Raw genomic sequence first — 8,886 nt, 5'->3', positions numbered from 1 at the left:
GAGAGAGAAAACGGGAGCCAGTTTTATTGGGACAGTGATAGGTAGGTTTCAGAGAGAGAACAAGATAGACTGAGGTGAAGAACAAATGAGCCAGAGAATGAGAAGATTAAGCACATTGCTGGAGTTAGTCTGAGGTCAAGCAGAGCAATTCAGGAGCTGAGAGAAAAGCCAGATTGAATCAGTCACCTGGAAGAGGAGTTTGAGCCAGAACAGCTGAGTTGAACCACCCAGCTCAGATCTCAGAAATAACAAGAAAGGGGGAGCTTATTAATCAGTAAGTCTCAGAGGTTGACAGCCTTCCATGTCTAGGTTAGCAGAGAGTGGCAGTAAGCCTTCTAGTCAACAATTGAAACAATTGAATAAAGTTTCTGTTTACACAGTCTCTTTGAGCTCATAAAAAAAAATGTAGAAGGAATTTAAACAAAGAACTATTCAAAGTAGATTTCTTTAGATCAGTACCATGGAAATCAATAAGCCAAGGATGCAGCCTGGAACATCTCCTTTCTTCAGTTCCCTCCCAGGGAATCAATTCTTGCCAATACCTATTTTCGCCTGCCAGAGGCCTTCAGCTCTATGAGGATATCAACTCTTGTTAGAGCCCCCTCATTTGTTGTACCTTTTACAGAGATCTCTGCAAACTAATAGAGACAGTGACTATCTACCGTTCAAAAGAAACTGAGCTCCATTTTTCTTTTTTTGGTTTCCTTTTTTTCCCTTACTGGGCCCTCTGTTTGCAATTTCTTTGTGATCTTACAGAAGAGGGACATTTGCTTAAACCTGCACATGAGTTCCATGTACAAACGCTGTGGTATCACAGGTCATCTGTAACATCTTCTTAAAATGGGATATTTTATTGTATTAGACACAGGAATGAACTTGAGAAACACTTGTGTTTGATGGTTATCTTCTGTAGGCCAGGATCTTAATGGATTTATTTTGGGACTTGTACAACTTGTAGCATACCAGGGTAGATGTTAATGTTTCGAGAAAATTGAAGGTTTGAAATGCCAATGAATTTACTAAGCACATTATATGAGTACACAAAGTCATGCTTTAAATTAAATAAATTAATAAGGATAATTACCTCTTGTGAGCAGTGTGGTGTTTCAGTGCTATTTTATATACTATGCAGTGGTCTAATTAGGATACTTAAGCTCTCTGTCATCCTCATCTTTTATTTCTTCCTGGGATGACAATGTTCAAATCCTCTGTTCCAGCTACTTGGATGCTTTACATGGGAGCTCTGGAGATTACATGTGGGACTCCACACAATTGCTCACAGAGATCCACTTGCCTCTGTTTTCTCTGGGGCTGAGGTTAAAGTCTTTTTTCACAGTGCCCTATTGTACTCCAAATTTGTATTTAAACAATTCAGAAAATAACATGAGTATCCCGGTAATTTCCAAAGATTTGTAAGATATCCATGAACACACATGTACATAGGCTATCACATGTACATACTCTGTAGGCTCAGCTCACTAAATTCTTTTGCCAGTGCTCATAGTGTGCCAGGGAAGTTCGGATTCTTCGAGCCATTGCTGCCTAAGGAGTCATTGTGACAGTAGTTGCTTGCTAGAACCCTCGCATATTTGTACCTTGTCAACTCATGGAAAGACTTTAACACCCAACCCCTCATAGGTATCAAGCCAGACTTACCCCGTGAAGTGGCATGGGAGTCCTTGACAGACTATAGGAAACTGGAAAAAGACAAAAAAGTTCTCTGGAGTTCCTTACTTCTGTGGACATTGCCCTTGCTCTATCACCAAGATACCTGTGTCTGCAGAGTTGGCACTCACCATAGGCTTGTAGTTTAGCTAACTTACATGACATCCTGTTACTGGTGATGGAACCACTGGGAGGTTTGTGTCAGTACACACCAGAATGAAGTGTGTGGAATTGAATATGTTGACCCTTTCCAGGTCATGTCAGGAGGAGCTTGCTGGTCTGCATTTTGGATTACTGCTTCAGAGAGCTAATCCTTTTCTTTTTCCTTTTTTCTTATTCTTTTTCATATAATATATATTTTAAAGATTCCTTTATTTTATACATATGAGTGATTTGCTTTCAGGCCCACTAGGAGAGGGAGTTAGAATGCACTACAGACAGCTGGGAGCCACCATGTGTTTGCTGGGAATTGAACTCTGGAAGAGCAGCCAGTGCTCTTAACTACTGAGCCTTCTCTACAGCAACATACAATATATTTTGTTCATGTTTTCCTGTTCCCTTAACTACACGCAAATCCTCACCCCTTTCTTCCCCACATAACATTATGTTCTTTCTCTCTTAAATACACAGACACACACAAATGAAAATCAAAACAAACAAAAAGGCAGTAAGACAAAAAAATAAAGAGCAAAAAAAAAAAAATCACACAAAACCTGAAATACAACCATCAGATTCGTTTTCTGCTAACCATGAACTCCCAGTCATGAGTCCAGCCCTGGAATATGGTTAATATACACAGTGACACTCCATTGGATAAAAATAATTTTCCCTTTTGTAATAGCAAGTCTCAATGATCTCTGGACTCTCCATGGAACAAGTCCCACAGCTCATGAACAAGGGAATAGGAAGAAGTACCTAAATCTCAGGAATGTCAGTTCTTGGGCTGGAACCCTGAAGTTCACAGAAGGTAGAAAGCTAGCCAAGCACCCTCCCATTAAGCTCTCCTGATTGTGGGCAATGTGAGCATCTACTTTCTGCTCTTGCCATGGTAATTTCCCCTTGATTTGAGACTGTTCCCTCAAACTCTGAGTCAGAATAAACACTTAAGTTGCTTTTCTCAGACACTTAGTTAAATTCCTGGGCAGAAAATTAATGAATATATTGCTGTAGCCTAGTTGTTTTTTGTTGTTGTTGTCATTGTTTTCCTGTCTATTTATTCTCTTTAATATGTGGATATGTGTGATCATTGTTGTTACTGGGTGATGCTCACACAGGCATCTATTCTCTCAGTGTCCATACCTAGAAATTTCCATCACAACAATTCAGAAAGATACCACTCCCCAAAGAGCCAGATGACAGTGTTCTTACCCCATCTGCCTTGTCCAGGTAAAGGAAGTTACCCAGCAATGATGTTGGGAGCATATGCAAGGAAGACAGTGTCTGCAGATCCCCCACTCTGTCAGTGCCTGGGATTGTGTGGTATCTAAAGCGCCTAGTCATAAGGGTCACAATAAAAAATAAATCCATGAATCAGGGATAAATGCAACAGGAAAATCAGCTCTGAGGTCAAATTATGACATTCAAATTTCATGTTCTCCCGTATGCAAACTTCACAATCACTTTTGCAGTGATGAGTCTTGGCTGGAATTAGTTTTAACCACTTGTTCCTCACTTTTCACATCTGTAAAAAGTGTAACAACCATCTCAAATGTGTTCGATGGGTTAACTTAGCTTTATAGAAAGCACATTGCTTGGTTTACCAGTGGTTCCTCAAATGTGGGTTGCAAACCATTTGGTGTTCCCATATCAGATACCCTGCCTATCAGATTTACATGATAATTCACAACACTGGGAAATTTTCAGTTATGACATGGCTATGAAAATAATTTCATGGCTCAGGTCAACACAACATGAAGAACTGTATTAAAGGGGTGCTACATTTGGAAGGTTGAGAACCACTGGTTGAGAGTCAGCTGTTAACAGATAAATTGTCCTGACTCAGAGAAGGGTTGCTTGTGCCATGCTGGTGAAGGATCTTGTCTCTTTTCTGCATCAGATTAAGGAATGTTCATCCAGACTACAGTCATATACCATGGAAGACAAGATGAATGACACCCACCTTATCAGGGCTGGATTATTGTTCTGTGACAACCAGAAGTGTTTCTCTTTCTGGCCCATGTCCTCAATGGCTTGCTGGGTTGGCACAAGGACAGGGAGATTTGAGGTGGTAGTCAGCATGGACTGCAAGGAAATATTCTGAGTCACAGGAGGAGAGGAAGTGGCCTGAGTACTGTTAGCTACTAGCTGAGCAGACTTATATGATAACAGAGATGATGGCATCCCATGTGATGTAACTCCAGGCACACTGGGAAGATCCTAGTCTTTCCTTCCCCACTCCACCCAGAACATGGCATGATGACTCACTTTCTCTTTTGAGACTCAATCTGTTTTTCCTCCTTCATATGTGGATCTTTATAACAGTGAAGATTTTCCTGATTTGGTCATACTTGTAAATTGGAATGAAAAGGCAGATAAAGAGCCTTGTGTGTGTGCATATGGGTTTTTGAGTGCAAATGTGTACAAAGGTCTATGTGACTTCTACTATGTCTTACAGTAAGAAGATTGCAGAGAATGAAGGCCTGTCTCAAACTCGACAAAGTCTCATTCATGCCCTGAAAGGTTACTGTTATGTTCAACAATTGAATAGAAAAATATTCAACCAAAAATAGATAAAAAACAACCCATACCCCCTAAATCTTAATTTATAGAACTTAGATATGTTGTTTTTTAGCTCTATTCCCATCACTCAGGGAGTCAGAGTAAGGTGCATCTATGTGAAATAGAGTCCAGACAGGTCTACAAATTGGGTTCAGGACAGCCAAGGCCACACAGAACATCCCTGCCTCAAAACAAACAAAACAAAACAACAACAAGAAAACCCAACAAAGAACTTACTGATTTCTGGTGAATATTATCCTTGGAAAGATTTTCAAGTTTGAACACAAAACCATTTAAAGCAATTCGTGGGGAAATGTGCCCTATCTAACCTGCTACTGGGCTGGCATTGCCAGGGGTGAGACTGGGCATAGCCACAGGGAAGCCAGCATGCCCAGAGAGGAAGCAGTTTCCTGCCTTGCTTTATGGAGAGGGTTGTACTGAGCCTCCACTGTAGAAACAAGTGGTTCTTCAGGATACAGGGAGCTGTTCTCTGAGTGACTGCTGCTGAGGAAGACCTATTTTGGCCCATACTTACATAGAAGGACAATGTTTTATGATGTCTGGCTAGGTCAGACATCCCAATCCATTCAGCCCAAGAAGACAGAGATCTGGAAACTGGGCAGGGGAGACTGGATTCTTTTAGCTTTGCTTTTGATACAGTGTTTCTGGGTGTAACAGCCCTGGCTATCCTGGACTCTCTCTGTAGAACAGGCTGGCCTTGAACTCATAGAGAACCACCTGCCTCTGCTTCCAGAGGCCTAGGATCAAAGGCATGCCACCAAAACCTGCTTGAGATGAAATTTTTTATGTGATCCTCCAAGGGGTTGGAAAGTAAGCTCTACAAATATGTTAGGCAGAGAGCTAAACATATATGCAGTTCCCAGGTGACAACTGTAAGTCCAAATTGTAGTGAATTATTATTTAAGTCATATTAAACTTTCTGAGAAAGCTAAGTGATTTCTTTAAAATCCATGTGGTGGCTAGTGCTATTCTTATGCATTTGAATTGCTTGGAAATCAGCTACATGGCCTTTACCTGCAGTTTCCAGCTTGGCTATCCATGTTAACACTGGTGACCACACCAAGCTCCACTGACTTTTAAATCAAGGTCTCCAGGGGTGGGATTGATTGAGCAGAAAAAGAGGAGGAGCAGATCCTCAGGTACCTCCCATCTCCACCCCCAAGATACATTGCCAGTTTTCTATTACACAAACTCTTTATCTGTAAACTAATTTATGTTGTTAGGGCTAGTGTGCTAAGGCTGATACTCACATTTATCCACTGGTAAAATACAGCTGCTTCTGAGAGAATTGACAATTCCTTATTCATTCATTCCAAGGAGGATGGGAGAGCAGAAAGAGAACATAGAAACCTCATCTCAGTCTCTTTCTGGATAGCCAACACCTGCCTCCTTGGCCTGTGCTGTCTACAGAGCCGGCCTCCCTAGGCTGATGTGAACCAGTGCCCCACCTATGTGAGCCTATAAGCAAAAACTGCAGGTGGCCTCCACAGCCAGGGAATAGACTCTCCTCTAGAGCAGAGGTCCTCAACATTCCTAGTGCCATGACACTTTAATACAGTTCATCAAGTTGTCCTCCCCACAACCAAAAATTATTTTCTTTTCTACTTCATAACCGTAATTTTCCTATGGTAAATAACTTTGCTTTTTGATGGTCTTTGGAGAGTCCCATGAAAGGGTCATTCTACATCAAAGGGGTTGAGACCACAGGTTGAGAACTGCTCCTTTACAGGTAGCCATGTGCAACCTATTGCCACTACAAAACCGTGTTGTTGTATACAAAGTTGACACTTGGAAACCATAGAACAAAGAAGAATTACAAAGAAAAATGCAAGAGCAGGCTTGATAAAGTTTTAAATAAAACAATTTTGGACCATAGTAATGTGGGGGTTTAGAGACCTATGGGCTACAGTTAAGACATGCCTGTCCCATTGAGGTTAATTCTAGCTTACTAGACACCTAGGCCTTAAGGAGGGTCCTAAAGCAAACAGCCTCCAGTCAGAGCCCATGTGGAGGAAGCCCCACACTGGGGCATGGGGCTATCATGCCTGGACTTATACTGTAGTTTTGCCACAGCCTACAGAAAACAAGTTTGGACAGAAATGAGTAAGCCTGGGTGAAGTCTCATCAGGGAAGGGCAGAGGAAGTTATTCCAGGATGCAAACTGACTAGGCTGGAAGGATGTTTGAAATGTTAGTTCATTCTTAATTCTTTCTCTTAATTTTGTTTTCCATTTAGAGAAAATTTCATCATATACAAAAGGCTTTATGGATCCAGCTACAAAATCCCTTCTAACTTCCATTAACTTTCCTTACTTCTTTGCTTATCCTGAGAACCTTAATTCTACTATACTCCAGTGACCTGAATTTGCCTGCAAATTGTTTTCCTTGATAAAACTAAAAGGACAGGCAATTTCACATGAATAGTTATATTTCTCTCTCTCTTTCTGTGTGTGTGTGAGAGGGGGTTGAGAGTCATGTGCAAATGGCACGAGAAGCTATTAGTGAGACATTTCCCTGACTATTTGACCACACGCCCACCTTAATTCTTCCCATTTTTTTTTTCAATGCAGTTTATTCAGGAACCTTGAACAATGATCTGACCCTGGGGAAAGCCAGCCCACAGCTTAAACAGCCTCTGGGTATCCAACCCCAGTGTGCCACGTGGCCAATGCAGATAGGTCCACATACATGGAAGCAAGCCAGATCCTCAGCCTTAGACAATTGTGGAATTGTTCATGACAGAGAGCACTCACCATCAGGAAGGTGGAAGGAGGAAACCAGCTCCATCTTTAAGGCACGGCATTCCGCAGCTCTCTACAGTTCCCCCTTTTTGTTTTAGATGCATCAGGCAAGAGTAGAGGTCTGATCTCTGATATTAGAAATAAATTGGGACTTTGTACAGATGTTCATTTAGGTGTCATCCACCCAAAGAGCATCAGACCAGTCTGATACCTTTTTTCTCAGAGGCGGGACCTGGGGCATCAACCCACATGCAATCAGACATGCTCTTCTCTGGGTCAAAAGCGGCTGACCCTGAGTGCAGTGCTTAGCTTTGCATCCTGAGCCTAACATTTTAGCTTTTTATGTTAGCCAACCATGCTTGGGGAGACTGTCCTGCTTCAATGGCTGTAAAGACCTGAATGGTCATGGCTGCATTACACTGTTGTGAGACTCTAATCTTGCATATATACCACAGGGAAACCAAGGAGACCAACACCAGAAGGCCTGCTAACACTCCCATGCCTGCCCATTCCTTCTGATGATTCATGACTGCAGCCATCCATGATGATAATCCTGTGGCTAGTCCTGTGTCCACTCTGGTATAATTTGCTGTAACAATGGCCTCTCTCAGCTGCTCCATCATATTATAGAATTCTTCAATCCCATTACCTAAAATATAGCTAGACAATTGTTTAGACAGATTTGCAGCTCAGGATAAATTCTAATATTTTGTGCTAGTGACACAAAGTCCTGGAAACTTCCATTGACAGCAAGGTTGAGCGATTTGCCATAGGGTATCAATTTGCTCCTGCACAAGGTCAATCCTCTGATTGAACACCATCAAGTCTCCATTTAGTTGAGCATTAATTCCTTCTTGTACATCTAAAGCATGACCTACATTGGCTAAAAGATTATTTAGGGTCTGAGCAGTCTGCATAGTATGACTCATGGCTAATGCCGCAGTGGTACCTCCAAAAACTGCCAATGAGATGGCAGTAACTATGGTGGCTGTAATTCCAAGATTCCTTTTCTGTCTGAAGAGAGTTATAGCGTGAGGGGCATCAATGGGCACAGGTACCCAGCGAGGCATGTAAGTAACCAGGGCATAGTTAAATTCACTAGCATCCCGGCATTGGGCAAAAAAGCAAGTAACGTTACCACAATTACCTGGCTCTATCTGGCTAACAATGAATAAAAATGGGGGTTATAAACAAACAGATGTGGACTTATAGGAAATATTATGAGAAGCCTTAACCCCCTCATTGGAACATCCTGCATCAGTTCTAGAGCTAGCAGTGGTGGTGTCAGAGGTCTGAGTAGGTTCAGGAGACCATTGCCCCCAGGGGCGAGACATGCTCCATGTAAATTGACTAACTCCATGTTTTCCTACACTTTTGAAAGTCATTTAAGTTTCTTAAATAATCTTTTCTTTTTTTCCTTTTTTAAAATATTTCATCAATTACACTTTATTCATTCTGCATCCTCCCATAAGCCCATCCCTCTTCCCCTCCCGATCCCACCCTCCCTCTCCTTTCTGCATGCATGCCACTCCCCAAGTCCACTGATAAGGGAGGTACTTTTCACAGTGATCTCTGAAAACTAATAAGACGGTGACTATCTACCATTCAAGGGAAACTGACCTCCATTTTTCTTTTTTTGATTTCCTTTTTTCACTTACTGGAACCCTTGTTTGCAATTTCTTTGTGATCTTACCAAGGAGGGATACTTGCTTAAACCTGCACATGAGTTCCATGTACAGTGG

The sequence above is a fragment of the Meriones unguiculatus genome (assembly GCF_030254825.1).
Source record: "Meriones unguiculatus strain TT.TT164.6M chromosome Y unlocalized genomic scaffold, Bangor_MerUng_6.1 ChrY_unordered_Scaffold_32, whole genome shotgun sequence".
NCBI lineage: Eukaryota > Metazoa > Chordata > Mammalia > Rodentia > Muridae > Meriones > Meriones unguiculatus.
Note: the sequence above shows the minus strand (reverse complement) of the source record.